The sequence below is a fragment of the Solanum dulcamara genome, chromosome 11 (genome assembly GCF_947179165.1).
Source record: "Solanum dulcamara chromosome 11, daSolDulc1.2, whole genome shotgun sequence".
Lineage (NCBI taxonomy): Eukaryota > Viridiplantae > Streptophyta > Magnoliopsida > Solanales > Solanaceae > Solanum > Solanum dulcamara.
This window is the reverse complement of record NC_077247.1, coordinates 6,226,867-6,244,710: the sequence shown is the minus strand read 5'-3', so window position 1 is coordinate 6,244,710 and position 17,844 is coordinate 6,226,867. Positions and strand designations below refer to the sequence as shown.

At 39.7% G+C, this 17,844-nt stretch overlaps 1 pseudogene; it reads right to left on the bottom strand.

The window, feature by feature from the left end:
* Window positions 1-4,901: 4,901 nt before the first annotated feature.
* Window positions 4,902-5,021, bottom strand: LOC129875308 (5S ribosomal RNA; annotated as a pseudogene).
* Window positions 5,022-17,844: the final 12,823 nt, after the last annotated feature.

The following is a 17,844-nucleotide window of genomic DNA, read 5'->3' as shown; positions in this document are numbered from 1 at the left end:
AGGTATGTAAAGCTTTCTCGTGGCATGTTTTGGTATAAGCACGTAGAGTATCTTTCTTTCCTTTTGGCAAGTCTTAGCCTTAAGTGAATTGTATGTGGAATGTGGGAATAATTCCATTCCCAGAACTCCAAGTATGCCTCCTAATGCCCATCCACTGTTTGATAATGGAACCCCTATAAAGATTGAGTATTGCCTGTTAAGGCTTCTACGTGTTAAAGAGTAGTTTATGAAAAGCTATCTCTCCTTTCTCTTGCTATGTACTTGGCATGAAAATGAGGTTATGATGCCAGGTTTGTTCACCGAGCCCTAGAATGGGACGGGTACGAAATATCCACATAAAGGAAAGTACATACTATGTATAGTTTATTCCCTTTCTTCTTCTGGCATGTCTTAGTTGTAGGTTAAACATGATATGAGTTCCGGGGTAACTCCATTCTTAGCATCTCTTATTTACGTCTGAATATCGGACTTTTATAATAATCGAACTATTTCCCTGGAAACTTTTATATGTTAAAAAGGTAACAAATGTACAGGCTCCAAGTCTTACAGACTATTTGTTAACAAATGTTTCTGGTTCCATAAGCAATTTGGCTTTACTTTAGTACATGTCTTGGAGCCCCGAGATTATAATTAATATTGCCCATAAAGGCATTTAGAAGTCACTCGAGATGACTACACTACTACTCGAGTTCTCCGAGAAAATTTTAATCTTCTTATATGGTCAAGTCTCTAATAATGATTTAAGTTGCATATAGTTACTGACTACTCTACTCGTGTATATTTTAACACTTCTTTCCCTGAGTCCCGGGCCAGGATATGTTCTCGTGCACAGTTCACTGCATTATTCTCTAAGTCCCTCAATAGAGGGCCAGGATATGTGTATAGATATATGATGATGTGTTGTAATAAGGTGGTGATGGCACTGGGGCCATGATGGTTTTACAAATATGATTCACCGGACCCCCAAAAGGGCCGGCTATATGATATGACTCGAACATGCATGTGTTTGTAATTCACAAAGTATAGGTACAGGTTTCTGAATTGATATCTTATCCCCTGTTTTTGTATCTCGGATATGCTTCCAGTTGTATTATATTATGTTTTTCATACTCAGTACATATATCATACTGAGCCCCTTTCTTGGGGGGCTGCATTCATGCCCGCAGGTACATATACAGATTTTGGGAATCCGTCACCTTAGGATTCCATGCAGCTTAGTTGGAAGAGGCTCCATTGTATCGGGGCCTAGTTTTTGGTACTGTCCACAGATGTATAAAAATTATTTTGTCCATTCAGGGGTACGGCGGGGGACCTGTCCCACCATATGTTGTCATTTATGTGTTTAGAGGTCTGCAGACTTGTATATGTGGGTTGTATATGTCAGTTTGGTTCAGCTGGTTCTATATGATATATTGTACATGTTGTTATATTATGGCAGCCTTGTCGGCTTGCGTGCCCTGTCATGTTATGATACAAACAAAAAGGGCTACAAGTATATGCAAATGTTATCGCCCAGTGGGGCTCTGTTACATGATATTGTTTTATTTACAGTTCAATGTGACCACAGCTGATAGATATGTGTACGGGGGTCTAGGTCGGACTCCAATCGCGACCTACGGGGTTGGGTCGTGACAGTAAGTCCCAATTTCGTTCCGTAAATTAATTATCTAGAATATACCAAAATGATATGGAAGTATTAGTAGTATAAAATTATGGTTTTTTGCAGCCAAAATGGGACAGCAAGCTGCCACAACGTTACAGCGCGCTAAAAAAAGTTCTGAGGCACAATTTCGGCGAGTTCTAGCCAATTCCGGGAAAGGTAAGATCTTCCCCTCTAATTTGAAGTTTATGATGTTATTATAGGGTGTATTAAACACCTTTTGGGCTGATGGAAGTTGGGTAAAAGTCGTAAAAAGTTCGACGTTAGAAATAAACAAAATTGAAATCGCTATAGTTGAATTGTAATCGAATAACGCGTTGCGCTTGTGGTTTGGGACTGCTGGTGGTGTGGTAATGTATTATGATGCTGGAAAATGAGTTAATGAGGGCATAGGATCTGCTGGTTTCAGACACACGACCCTCCACTTTGCACAATTAAAGGATTCACGAAAAGAAGGATAAAAACCCTAGTTTTGGTATCGTAGTTTCGAATGGGTTGTTTGGGGTTTATATTGTGTAATGTCGCTATAATATACATATATATATGAGCTTCTGATTATGTTGTTGGTTGTCTATAGGTGTTAAGGACATGATTGGTAATTTTGGATAGGGCACATTATAGGGGAGGTGCTGTCCGATTTCCGTTAACGCCTTAACTAGTTAAGGAACTAGTTGAGAAGGCGAGCGAAGGGATGAATGTTATGAATACTCGTGGGTAGTCTAAGTATCTGAAAAGTCTAAGGTTGTTAATACTTGCATTACTTCCATGTTAAATAGGTTTCGAGGACCACGACATGGACGTGATTAAGAGAAGTCCATACGAGGTATGTGAAGCTTTCTTTTGGCGTGTTTTTGGAATAGGTATGTAAAGTTATTCTTCTTTTCCCTTGGCATGTCTTAGATATAAGTTATAAATGATATGTATATGATATTATTCTATCCATTCGTAAAGCTCTGAGTATAACTCGTGACTTGTAGTCACTTCTATCCATTAAAAGTCTGAAAGTAGTTAAACTATTATTCTCGAGCCTCCTACATAGTGAATAGTAAGTGGAGATACAAGCTCCTTTTCTTGAAGGCTCTGAAACGATCAATGTCTCTGATTGCATAACAGTGTCTCTGATTGCATAAACTATGTTTCTGATTGCATAAGCTATGTGGCATTGTCTTGATGCATGTCTGTGATTCCTGAGGACCCAATCGATGTAACCCTTAATGACATCTAAAGGGCACTTCGGATAATTACCTTCCTGGTCTTCAGGTGACGGTTCACTTGAGTGTTTCATTGAGTCTCAGAGGGTGACTTAGTTGCAAATAGTTTCTCATTACTCTACTTGTGCTTGTTGTAACCCTTGTTTCTTTGCATCCCACGATGGGCTGGATATTATGTTGGGCGCAGCTTTACTACTTCTTTCACCGCGTCCCAGGCCGGATGTGTACAGTTCCACACACGAGGAGACGATTCCGTACGTGAGGTGTGATATATGTTATATGTTATGATGATACGATTATTCACCAAGTCTCGGGCCAGCTGTAATATGATAGTATATGTGGCGAAATAAGGAAGGAACACCGAGTCCCTCCTTAGAGGGATGGGTATGGTATGTATATTATGATGGTACGCTATAGACGTACACCACTCCATTCGTCGAGTCCCTCACTAAAGGGGCCGGATACTTTAGGTAGGCATGCATATGAGATTAGAGTGATACATTTGCGACCCCAAGCCCCGTAGTGAACCAGATGTAATACGATGACATACATGATAAGATTATATCGTATATAATGATATGATACCATATATAATGATATGATGAAATGAAATACATGATGATACGATGACATGTGAATATGAGAAAATGATTATGACACCGAGTTCACTAGAGGTCCGGGCACAACATATGATGATGTGTATGATTTACGTGTCCTAAGGTGCAGGTACAGTAATTCATTAAGTTGTTATACTTGTCCCCTGCATCCCTATTTCAGTTATGGTTTTAGTTACGATGTGTTATGCTTTACATACTCAGTACATATATCGTACTAACCCTCCTTTTCTCGGGGGGGCTGCATTTCATGCCCGCAGGTACAGATGTTCATTCCGGAGATCCCTCAGCTTAGGAGTTCTTCTCAGCTATGTCGGAAGTGCTTCACTGTTCTGGAGCCTAATTTTTGATATTGGTCACTTAATGTATATATTTGTACATTCAGGGGTACGGCGGGGCCCCTGTCCCGCCATGTGTTGCTATTACTATTCCTTCTAGAGGTCTGTAGACATCTAGATGTGGGATGTTGGTGAGTTTGTTTCGATTGCGCCTATACGACATTTTATGAATATTGTTATGTTACAGCAGCCTTGTCGGCTTGCATGCCCTTATGTGCTATGAGACGAGTGAAAGAGGCCACAAGTACATAAAAATATTTTAACTCATTGGGATTTTGTGAGTAGTATCACCTTATTCATAGTTCAATATGACTACAACTGATAGGTAGGTATACAGGGGTCCAGGTCGGACCCCAGTCGCGGTCTACGGGGTTGGGTCGTGACAGTTAAAAGCCAATAATAAATGAAAAAAAGCTATGATATTTGAGGCTGGGCAGAAAACCATTGGCAAAGACCCAAACAGATGGGTGCATACAAAAATGGGTTGTTACAATAAGAGGGTAAGACTGAGCGATCTAAGGATCGTGTAAAAGATAGTAAGGCCAAGTTGAGTAAAGATTAGGATATTGCAACAGAGTGGCTGGTCTCTGATATATGATATACCAGTAGTAAGGAAAAAAAGAAGAGAATCTCCTACGGTAGAAAATGAGGAGATCAAGGAATACTTGAAGGAAAAAAAGGGATAGGATAGAATAGCGTTAGCGCAGCAAGTTCTAGTGAGAAGGTAGTATGTAAAGCAAGATGGACCAGGAAACAAAAGACTGCATCTACCTTATACCAGTTATATAAAAGTAGTGGTGCAACCTATGAATATATATATATACAGCATAAAATCAAGCGGAGGAGTGCATGATGAAAAGGAGTTATGATATTTTGGAGACGTTACAAAGATATACAAAGAGAAGTTAAATCAAATGCCAAAAAAGACAAGGTCATGGTGGAACTAAAGATCTACCCTGATACCGGTTGTAAGATAAAAGAGGAAAGGGTAAGGCAAAACATGAAGACTAGCGAGACGACACTAAGGTAAATCTTAGGCTAAGTTGAGTGCCTTGCATATTATTGCAAGGATTGTAATGAAATGTGACACGAGGACTTCTCGAGGGGGTCACCCATCCTAGTACTACCCTCGCCCAAGAATGCTTAACTTTGAAATTCTGGTGGGATCTAGTGCATTAGTGCTGGTATGATTGCATGAGATGGAAGAATCCAAACTAGCGGCGAAGCAACGACATGAGATTATGTACCTAGAGTGTTATAAGTTACGTTAAGGGAATTGCAAAAGGGCTTAAGCAAAATAAGTAGGGTTAGCTGATTACTAACAAATGGTGCACATGTATGCCATAGTTCTTCAACATAATACCTGTCATGACCCAACTCCGTAGGCCGTGATTGGTGCCCATGTTGGGCACCCATACGTACCCTTAGCCCTACTTAGCGTGTTACCAGAATAAACAAAAGTAGAAATCAAAAAGGGGTCGCTAGAGAGCGCATGAGAACAGATATAGCACAAGAGGGCCGTTAGGGCCATCACTGAACACAAAGCCCAAAACATATATACATAACCCTCATCAGAAGTCTACAGATTTCTACAGAACGATAGCCTAGTCATATGAGAGGAAAGGGCCCTATCATATTCTTAACCAACATGTACAAATATACAACAGAAAAAGTTAGTACCAAAATAGGGCTCTGGAAAAAAGAGCACTGCCAACCAACAGGGTGGATGTCCTAAGCGAGAGGATCAGCAAACCGAGCGTTTGTACTTGCGGGCATGTAATGCAGCCCCTAACGAAAGGGGGTCAGTACGGACAATGTACCGAGTATGTAAAACATGGACTATAATAGGTAAAACCATTACCATAATAGAAGGTGCAAAAATGAGCAAAATATCCAGAATATCAAAATGTTTTTCATAACCACAGATAATATATGCAGAAAAATATATGCCATATCCGGCTCTATTATGGGACTTGATGAACAAATCGTGGTCATTGCCCCATCACTAGCGCCACAACACATAATAACTCCAGAGTAGGGAATATCTCCATAACAAATCATATCATATCAGATTGTCATATCATATCATATCATATCATATGTGTACATGTCACATCATAACTACAAAAATCAAACCTATGTACAAGGCGTACCTGCCCCCTCACTGTCACGACCCAACCCCGTAGGCTATGACCGGTGCTCGAACTGGGCACTTGCATATATTCCTATTATCTGTAAGTAAATCTGTCCCCTGTTTGAGTTATAGCACATCAACAGTCAGGATAACATATAAGCCAGCGAGGCTTATCATAGGCACCACTGTACATACATGCATATACAACCCATACACAACCCACATATATGTCCGCAGACCTCTAAGAGTAAAAACAATAACATAAGGTGGGATAGGCCCCCCGTACCCATGAACAAATAAATATATACATCAAAGGTTAATACCAAAACTAGGCTCCAGTATAATAGAGCGCTTCTGAACTGTTAAGTGGAACTCCTATGCTGATAGATCCCCAAAGTATGTATCTGTACCAACGGGCATAAATACAGCCCCCGGGGTTAGTACGACATATGTACTGAATATGTAAAGCATAGACATTATAAGGAGATTACAGTTGGCGTAGGGATGTAGGGGGCAAGTACAATATTTAACCATTTACCGTACTCGCATCATATAAAACAAAGTCATACATATTACCATCATGTACTATGCCCGGCCTATTAGGGGACTCGGTGTACCATCTACATCATTCTGTCATGCTAAGCATATACATATTATTAGCGTTGTGGAACATACAACCCGATCCATGTATATAGTAAGTACATGTCGAGAAACGTATGTCCCAATCCACAAATCATATAATAATGCCGAGGAACAATGGCCCGATCCACATATAATATAGTAATGCCAAGAAACGTTCGGTCCGATCCACGTATTATATAGTAATACCAAAGAATGTTCGGTACGATCCACGTATCATATAATAATGCCAAGGAACATTCAGTCCGATCCACATATCATATACCATACCCGACCCTTTATGGGACTCAGTTTCATTATATCATCATATACCATACCCGACCCTTTATGGGACTCGATGTCATCATATCATTATATACCATACCTGGCTCTTTATGGGACTTGATGTCATAATCATCATATATCGTACCCATCCCTTTATGGGACTCGATGTCATATGTATAACAGTATACACAAATCAATTAGTGAGTAACCATATACAATTTAAATCATTATCAGAGACTCGATAATGTAAGAAGATTAAGCTATCGTCCGAGGACCAGAATTGTAGTGTAGCCATCTTGAGTTCCTTCTAAATGCCATTGATGCCTATATCACTTAGGATCTCGGAGACCCTAGACATGTACTAAAGTAATAAGATATACCCATCGTCACATAGTCCTTAGGACTAGGAGCTTATACATCCAGTACTTCTCAACCCATGGAGTTTAAGGAAAGTAGTTCAACTTACTACAAGAGTTTGACATTGAGAAGTGAATAAGAGATACGGATTACATTTAGGACTTAAAAGTGGAGTTACCCAGAGCTCGTATCACATTTTACTTACAATTAAGATTTTCCAAAGAAAGAGAAAGAGTAAGCTTTACCTAGTCTCTACTTTTCCTCAAGGAGTTGTCATTATATATATCTTACCCAACCCGTCATAGGCTCGGTATCATAACCTTATTATTGCATTACCTTACCATCATAGAACCACACTTATGTCAAAGACATATCAAGAGGAAAGAAGGGTAGCTCTACATACTTATGCCAAAATATGCCAAGAGAAAGGAGATAACTTCACATACTTACTACTCTCTATCATATAGAAGCCTTGAGAGGCAATAACTCAAATAGTATAGGAATTATACCATCGAGAAGTAAATAAGACTTATGAGTCATACTTGGTGTTATATGAATGGAATTATCACCACATTTCGTATATCAATCACTTAAGGCTAAGACATGCCAAAGAAAGAAAGTCTAAGCTTCACATACCTCTTATGGATTACTCTTACACGTTCACCTCGTCGTCTCTTGGACCTATTTAACATGAAAGTAATAATAAGGTTAATGAACTTTTACTTTCCAATTTCCAACTCTACACCCAAGTACTCATAGGAGTTATTTCCTTATCCATTACCCTTAACTAGTTTGTTACTAGTTCCGAATCTACCAAAAATCGGGCAGCATCTCCCCTATAACTTTAACATTCCCGAGATTTCAACTCGGCCACAATATCAACAACCATACCACCAACAAAAACTAGAAGCATATTTACAAGTAAATCACTTCAACCTTACACATTACAAGCTCCAAACAACTAGCTCTAAACTAAGATACGAAAATAGAGTTTTTAATCTTTATCTTGCAAAATATTTAACCATACTAAATGTAGGGTCGTGTGGTTGAAATAGGAAGAACAAACAACCTTTTTAAAACAATTTAAATCCCTGCAACATGCAACCCAACCAGCTGCACCTACAGCACCACAATGACAACCCACTACTCGACTTCGATTTAGCTATAACTACTTCAATTTAGTTTGTTTCTAACGTCAAGCATACTTATGCAATTTTTTTACTTCCAACCTTATTCAATACATTTAATATACCTCATAAAAATATCATAAACTCCAGTTTGAAAGGGAAGCCCTTACCTTCCCCAAAACTCATCAAACTCATCGAAACTTCCCTCGGAAGTTCCTTTAGCGCGCGTAAAATTTCGTGGTTGTTTGCTAACGTTTTGGGATTCTACAAACCATATATTTTTATTACTAACACCTTTATAACATCATCGTATACTCTAGATAATTAATTCATGAAATAAAATTGGAAAACTTACCTTTTTCTCCCCTTGGCTGCCACTAGTTTCTCTCTAGCTCTAGGGTTTCTTCTCTTCTTTCTTTCTCTAGAATTTTCTTGAATTTGTTGGCTATAAGGATGATTTTTTGTTAATAATGAGTCATCCAATATATATGTCATGACTCAACTCCGTAGGCCGTGACTAGGGTCCGACCTGGACCTCCCCGTATACCTAGCTATCAACTGTGGTCAAATTGAACTGTAAATAAAAGAATATCATGTAACAGAGCCCCACTGGGTGATAATATTTTCATAAACCTATAGCCCTTTTCATTTGTATCACAACATGACAGGGCACGTAAGCCGACAAGGCTGCCATAATATAAAAACATATATCATATATCATGTAGACCTAGCTGAATCAAATTGACATACACAACCCACATATACATGTCTGCAAACCTCTAAAAATATTAACGACAACATATGGAGGGATAGGGCCCCCATTGTACCCCTGAATAGACACAACAATTTTACACATCAATGGTCCGTATAAATAACTAGGCTTCGATACAATGGAGCCTCTTCCAACTGAGCTGAATGGAATCCTAAGCTGACGGACTCCCAAAACCTATACCTGTACCTGCGGGTATGAAACGCAGCCCCCCGAAGAAAGAGGGGTCAGTACGACATATGTACTGAGTATGTAAAACATAACATAATGCCATTGGAAGCATATATGAAGTAGAGAAGCAGGGGCTAAAATATCCAAATTGGAAACCTGTACCTGTACTCTGTGAATCATGAAAGCATGCATGGTTATTTTATACAATATAGCCGACCCTTTCACTGATCTGGGGAATCACATCTGTAGGACCATCATAGGCCCGGTGCCATCACCACCTTATTACAACACATCATCATATATATATACATACGTACCCGACCCTCTAGTGAGGGGCTTGGTGGACAATGCAGTGAGTTGTGCATGATAACGTACCCGGCCTGGGACTCGATGAAAGAAGGGTTACAGTATACACAAGTAGAGTAGTGAGTAACTATATGCAATTTAAATCATTATTAGAGACTCAACCAAATAAAAAAGTTAAGCTTTTTTTTGAGGACCCTAGAAATGGTGTAGTCATCTCGAGTGTCCTCTAAATGCCATTATGGGCTATCTCAAAAGTAATCTCGGGGACCCTAGACATGTATTAATATAGGTCCAAATCATTTATGGAATCAAAAACACTTAGTCTCGTATAGTCTTTAAGACTTGGAGCCTGTACATTTGGTACCTCTTTAACATATAGAAGTTTCCAGGGAAATAGTTCAACTACTATCAGAGTTTGATATTTAAAAGTAAATAGGAGATGTTAAGAATGGAGTTACTCCGGAGCTCACATCATATTTAACTTACAACTAAGACATGCCAGAAAAGAAAGAGAGTAAACTCTATATAGTCTGTACTTTCCTTCAGGTGGTCAGTATATACATATCTCATGCCCGGCCCATCCTGGGGCTCGGTGAACAACTATGGCATCATAATCTCATTTTCATACCAAGTACATATCAAGATAAAGGAAAGATAGTTTCCCATACACTACTCTTTAGAACGTAGAAGCCTTAACATGCAATGCTCAATTCTTGTAGGGGTGTCAACACCGAACTGTAGTTAGGGATTATGAGGCATACCTGGAGTTCTGGGAATGGAATTATCCCCATATTCCACATGCAATTCACTTAAGTCTAAGACTTTCCCAAAAGGAAAGAAAGTTAGCTTCACGTAGTTATATCAAAACACGCCAAGAGAAAGCTTTACATACTTCTTGTGAGTTACTCCTTATCCCATTCGCCTCGTCGTCCTTTGAACTTATTCAACATGAAAGTAATACAAATATCAACCACTCTTAATTTCCATCATCTTAGGTTGTACCTTTGTATTCATGGAATCTATTTCTTTGTTCGTCTCCTCGGCTAGTTCTTTAATTGGTTAAGGGCGTTAACGAAAATTGGGCAGCATCTCCCCTATAATGCGCCCTATCCAAATTTCCAATTAGATCCCTAAATACTACATCCAACCAAAAACAACAATCTACAACATACGTTTAAGCAATTCACACCAACAATATATAGCATAACCTCCAAACGACTCGCTCGAAATTATGATATCAAAGTGGGGTTTCTAGTTTCCATTTTGTAAAACCTTTACCCGTACGAAGCGGGGGGTCATGTTGCTGCAACCTGAAGCTACACCACATCATTTAGAACATATTTAGACCCTGAAACATGCACCACACAACCATCAGCATCCTCCACACACACAACGCCTCATTTCGACTACAATTTAATTACGACGACTTCAATTTTGATTGTTTCTACCGTCGAGCATTTCCACGATTTTTTTAAACTTCCAGCAGAATAAGAGGTGTTTAATACACCCTATAATAAAACCATAAAGTCCAAATTTAAAGGAGAAGCCTTACCTTACCCGAAATTGTCCAAAACTAGCCAAAATTGTGCCTCGGAACTTTTTCTAGAGCGACTTGAACGCCGTGGCTGCTTGCTGTCCGATTTTTGCTGCAAAAGGACATAATTTTATACTACTAATACCTCCATATCATCATGGTATACACTATATAATTACTTTACGGAAAAAAATCGGGACTTACCTTATTTTTTCCTCCAAGCAGTCACTATTTTCTCTCCACTTTAGGGTTTGCTTTCATTTGTTTGCTGCTGCAGTTAGTATAAACTGAAGATAAGTGATTATATACATGTATATTGGTGTTCCTTGGAGATGAAACATGTCAGCCCCTAAGGGGGACACGTTCTAGCCCCTATTGGGCCACCGTATCTATGCAAGCAAGGAGAGGCTGCCACGTGGCAGTGGGGCCCACCTCCCCTAAGCAGGTGGGTCACCTACTTGCTTGAGGTGATTCCATGTGTCAGTCCTCCATTGGCTTCCACGTGTCATCTTTTCCCCTTCTTCGCGGGTTCATAATCACATCTTATTTTAAGAGCCTATGTAATCAATGCTATGCAAGCTTGGTACGTACTCTAATAGCTTAAGTATGTAGGACATCCAAGTTAGTAGATTACGTAGTTAAATCGAGTCCAATGACTCATTACTTAGCCTCCAATTCCTTCCGGATTCTTATGACTCCATTTCCAACCTTCTCTACTATGGGGTATCACATTCTCCCTTCCTTAGAGTCGTTTGATAGTGTCGTAGCGTATCTGGCTCACATGATAATGTCTGAGGAACTTATGAGACATTCGGAGTTTAAAAGTGTGGGGTGTAACATCCTTCCCCCCTTTAGAACATTCGTCCCCAAATGTTAGACAAAACTTCTGTTAGCACCTTATACAAATGGTAGGGAGATTCTTTATTGATTCCTAAACACCTACTTCTATCCAAGTACTTAATATATGAATTTCAGGAGTTGGGGTTACCTGCTGACGTCAGGAATAGGTGCGAATACCTGTGTTTCATGTTCTCTTCAGTTTCCCCGGTCATTCTCTTTCTGGTTTTGGTTTTTCCACTGTATCTTGACAGAAGGCACGTATTTAGTCTACAATCTTCCAGTTTGCCGGTCTAAGATGGCGATAGATTTTTTTCTCATAGGATTCTATCTCCTGGACATCATCTATGGAATATACCCTGGGTGACTCGTCAGTACCCTTGCAAAGCATTCCTATCTGATGGACTGGGCGCATAGTTTCCAAATAAGGTGGTAAGCTCAACTTACCAGCCATGTTGCCCACCTTATGAGCAACTTGATACAGTCTAATATATTTTGGGTTAAGTTCTCTTTTCTGGGTGACTTCGTTATGAACATCCAATCATCCATTTGAACTCCGAATGTCGATGTCGATTATCTGTATATCATTTCTGCCGACTCTGGGTTGTTAGTCAATAGTTTGCTTAATCCTATTTGGCCTACCAGCTTAGTCTTTTCCCCAATAGGGGGACTTATACACTCTGCCTTATAACATCTTGTAGGGGGTCATCTCGATACTGGAATGGTAGCCCTTCTCGTAGGCAAACTCAATAAGTGGTGGACGACCGTCTCAGTTATTCTTAAAGCCAACCATATAAGCCCGCAATATATCTTCTAACGTCTAATAGTATGCTCAGTTTGTTCAGTAGCTCGAGGGAAAAACTAGGGTACTAAGATCTACCTATGTTCCCCGATCTCTTCTTGGATTGATGCCAAATGTTAATCATTTTTGAAGTCCTTCTATCTAAGATATTAGCTGGGGAAACCTCACGGAACCTTACTATCTCCATGTTTTATAACTCCACCAAATTTCAGCTGCATAGGTGCTCTTGATTGGAAGCAAATGGGCTGATACCTTAGCCTACTCACAATAACCCATATAGCACCCTACTCTTACAGAGTATAAAATAGGTTCATAATGATGTTGATAATTTGGGAACCGTTAGCCTCGTATAGTCCTTCTCGACTCTTTTCAGAACTTTAACTGGCATTCGATCTTTTGGGTCCTTCTTTCCTTTTTTTTTTCCAATCCTTAGGGTTGGCTACCGAATAATGCTACAGTCCCCTTCATATAATGGCTCTCATAGTCATTATGTGCTTTGTCTAACATGATCTGGTATAATTCTGAAGGAATTTTGGCATAGAAGCTCGCCAACTTATAGTAACCAGCTAGTTCTGCCAGTTTCACTTAGACCCTTTCACAATTTCCCTTACCCCCGCTTGCAATCCTCTAGACACATTATCTTGTGTCATTCTTTGCCTTTACAAGAATATGAGAGGGTACAAGAAGTATCCTAGCGCTATCTCATTAGTTCTCATGTTTTACCTTGCCTTTTTCTCCCTTATACTACACTCGATGTTGGGGTAGATCTTTGGTCCAATCGTGGCCATGTTTTACTTCACCCGTAGTACTAATTCCATCTCGGTAGTTTGGCTTAACCTATCTTCGCATCTCTCGGTAGTTAATTACAACTTGAGCTCCTTCGCCTCGGATAATAGCTGTGGGGACTCCGTAAGGTCCTACCACTCCTTTACCCTACAATTTTATACCTTCTCGGATGAGTAGGTAGCCTTTTATCGAAGGAGCAGGGATAATATCGTTAAACCACAAGTAACATTCCCTCCAGAGTCATCTGGCGCTGGAGTGTGAAGTGAGTCTTGTAGTCCTGGTCATATTGTGGAATTTTCGACCTTGGGTATTACTTCCTGTCATTCGTAGATTACATCGGTTGGTACCCTTACCTTTTGGGTTTTGCTTTTTTGCCCTCAGAGTTGGCTGCCAAGTGGTGTGAATATTCCCTCGCCCACTGGCCCATATAGTCCTTTTATGATTTTCCTCTCATTAACTATTACTATATTGAAGAGCTGTGGCATTTGAGTGCGTCGTCAGTTAGCAGTTAGCTAATCCTTCTTGTCTTGCTTAAATACTTTTTACAATACCCTCAATGTAACGTATAGTACTCCAGCAACATAATCTCATGTCGTTTCTCCGTCGCTAGTTCCGATTCTTCCATCTCGCGTGATCATACAATACTAACGCATTAAGTTCCATCACAATTTTAAAGTTAAGCGTGCTGAGGTGAGAGTAATACTGGGATGGGTGACCTCCTTGGGAAGTCTTTATGTCGTGTTTCATTGTAATCCTGTCCATAATGTGTGGGGCACTTAACTTAGCTCTAGATTTACCTCAGCATTGTCTCGCGAGTCTTTATGTTTTGCCATGTCCTTTCCTCTCTTATCTTGAAACCAGTATCGGCATAGACCTTTAGCTCCACTATGACTATGTCCCCCCCTTTTTTTTGGTCATTTTGATTTAACTTCTCCTATTGTATTCCCCTCTTTTCTGTGCGCACCCATTCATTAGGGTGGGCTACTGAGTAGCACTAAAGTTAGTTCATATAGTGACCTTTGGAGCCGCTTTGAGTTTTGGCTATTATTAGCTGGCATAGCTTTAAAGGAATTTGACATATAAGCTCCCCTATCCTCTATTCACTTTGTGTTCTCCTCATTTTCTACCACAGGAGGCTTTCTATTCCTTTTTCTTTGGTTATTTATCTATCGCAACATCATTTGCGACTAACTCTATAACCAACATTTTGGCTTTTGGTCTAGCATGCTGTCATTATCCTTCGTAATGTCTCTTAAGTCGGTCGATATCCTTTCATGGTTACACTCTTTTGTTTTTATATGCAGCCGCCTTCTAGTGTTATGTTGTTCAGGGTCTCATCACAAACTTCCTAACGCTGCCTTATGTAGCATTCTGGCTTCCATCCAATTATTGGTAGCTTCCGGACCTTTCTAACTTGGTTCAGCAAGATATCTTATTGAAGTTTAGACGTCTATCTCAAATATATTGCCATATCAATTGCTTCTCCTACTTTTGCCATTTTCTCATTAACTTCCCCCCTTTAGAGGGTACTCGTACTTTCATCTGCTTGTATCTTGCTCTATGTCTCTTTGTCCAGTCTCAATTTCGCCCAATCTCTTCCTCCAATCTACTTGGTACTGCATTATGTCTCCGTCTATCTACATATTTTATAATCGGACTATCCGCGTACAAAGCCTTGGCTAAATTACGAAGCGACGAGAACCTTTCCATATTTAATGTGATGTCTTGTCTACTAATAGGTACTTGAATAATGTGACCTAAGGAACAACTCATCCAAGGCCACCTTCTACTTTTCCTTTTCCCAGAATTACTTTGCACCTGTTGTCGTTCCAACTCCAATTAGGTAGTGCTAGTATTCCAACGATAACTATTTAAGGTTTTCTTGAAGTAGTAGCTTTATCCCAACCTATATCCTTTGCTTCTTGGGGAAAATTGAAGTTGCGCCATTTGTTCCTTAAGTTTTCCATCCTCGTCCCTTAAGGGTTCCACTATTTCTGGGGCGACGTTGTGTACACGCATCATTTTTTTGTATCTTAAGCCCCATGCTCTTACTATGTTCTCAACGCAGGCCTTTAACTTAGTCAACGCATACTAAATGCATCTTACTAGTGGTTCCACTTTATCCCTGCATACTCGTATCACACTGTTCAATTCATACATACATATCCCCCTTTTAATTCGTATTCGTGTTCAGTTCCTGATATCTCTTTGAGGTGCTTCTGTTTGAAGTTCTTTTCCCAATTAGTCGGTGGAGAACTATAAACTGTTATCGTAAACCATTTTTCAATCATTGTTGGAAGAAACCAGAACCTCTTAAACATCACAGTACTTCCCTTTTAATACTTGCCCGACCTGGTCTCCTTCCAAGTTTATCCTCAAGTTATGAACAACTCGTCTAATTTACGATAGGAATTGAGGGCTTGGGACTTTCAAAATGAGTAAAGCTTAATTACTAGACATCTTACCCTTCAACCTGAGCTTCTTTTTTTTTCCTACAACACAATTATGGTTGGAGATACTGCGGTCTGAACTGTACTGCTTAGACAGACTTTTGTTTCTTCGAAATAAATTTGCCCAAGTAAAGAGGGTGTCCCTTATCGACGACATGAAGAGTATCTTTTACAACTTTAATTTAGCATCCTATAGGTACCCAGTATCAATTTCCAAGATATGTTATAAACTATGTTTTATTCCCTTCTTCTTGTATTAGGAAAATTTTGACAGAGTTTCCTCTACACTTCTTACTATCCCAAAACCTGCACGCAGAAAATACCAACAATGACTCATAGGGCCAACAATACATATCATATCATATCTGCACAGGGATTTCAATGTCATCTCATATCGCAGCCACACAGGGCTTTCAACGTCAATAATAATATAAAAATACTGGACTTACCTCATATGTCCAACTTCAAACTGCATCTGTTGCACTTTCTGTCCGCTTTCCTTTCAGGTTTCAACTTTACATTTCAATAGTACTTCAACACCTTACCCGATGGATATCTTCCGTGCCTTTACTTTACTTACCTGCATGCTCGTAACTTTCCATGTCGTCAATTACTTCCTTCTGTTGGTGTCATCCTTCTGTTAAGATCCAAGGTTAGTATAAGGAATTTTCCTATGACTCGGATCTAAAGTACGATCTCAGATGTGAAAGAAAGGTAACATCCTAAATTTCCTGTAGCTTCCTATTTATGGATGTGGTACGCAACACATCAATAATCAAGACTCTACTAGACACGGTCTGCAGATAATCCAAGGACAAACTTCTTTGATACCACTTCTGTCACGACTCAACCCCATAGGCCGTGACTGGGGTCTGACCTGGACCCCCCATATACCTATCTATCAACTGTGGTCAAATTGAACTATAAATAAAATAATATCATGTAACATAGCCCCACTGGGCGATAACATTTTCATAAACCTGTAGCCCTTTTCGTTTGTATCACAACATGAAAGGGCACGCAAGCGACAAGGCTGCCACAATATAATAACATATATCATATATCATGTAGACCCAACTGAATCAAACTGACATACACAACCTATATATACATGTTTGCAGACTTTTAAAAATATTAACGACAACATATGGCGGGACAGGGACCCCGTCGTACCCCTGAATAGACACAATAATTTTACACATCAATGGTCCGTATAAATAACTAGGCTTCGATACAATAAAGCCTCTTCCAACTGAGCTGAATGGAATCTTAAGATGACGGACTCCCAAAAGATGTACCTGTACCTGCGGGCATGAAACGCATCCCCCCGAAGAAAAGGGGATCAGTACGACATATGAAGTAGAGAAGTTGGGGCTAAAATATCCATATTGGAAACCTGTACCTGTCCTCTATGAATCATGAAAGCATGCATGCTCAATTTATACAATATAACCGGCCCTTTCAGGGATCCGGGGAATCACATCTGTAGGACTATCATAGGCCCGCGCCATCACCACTGTTACACCCACACTCTCGAGCTCAGACTATCTCTTAAGTTCCTTAGACATTATCATGTGAGCCGTATAAGCTACGACACTATCAAATGACGCTAAGTAAAGGAGAATGTGATACCCCATAGTAGGGAAGGTTGGAAATAGAGTCATAAGAATCCGGAAGGAATTGGAGGCCAAGAAATGAATCGTAGGACTTGATTTACCTACGTAATCTACTAATTTAGAAGTCCTATACACTTGAGTTACTTCAAGACATATCAAGCTTACGTAGTATGGATTACATGGGTTTTTAAAATAAAATGAGATTACAAACCCACGAAAAAGGGGAAAA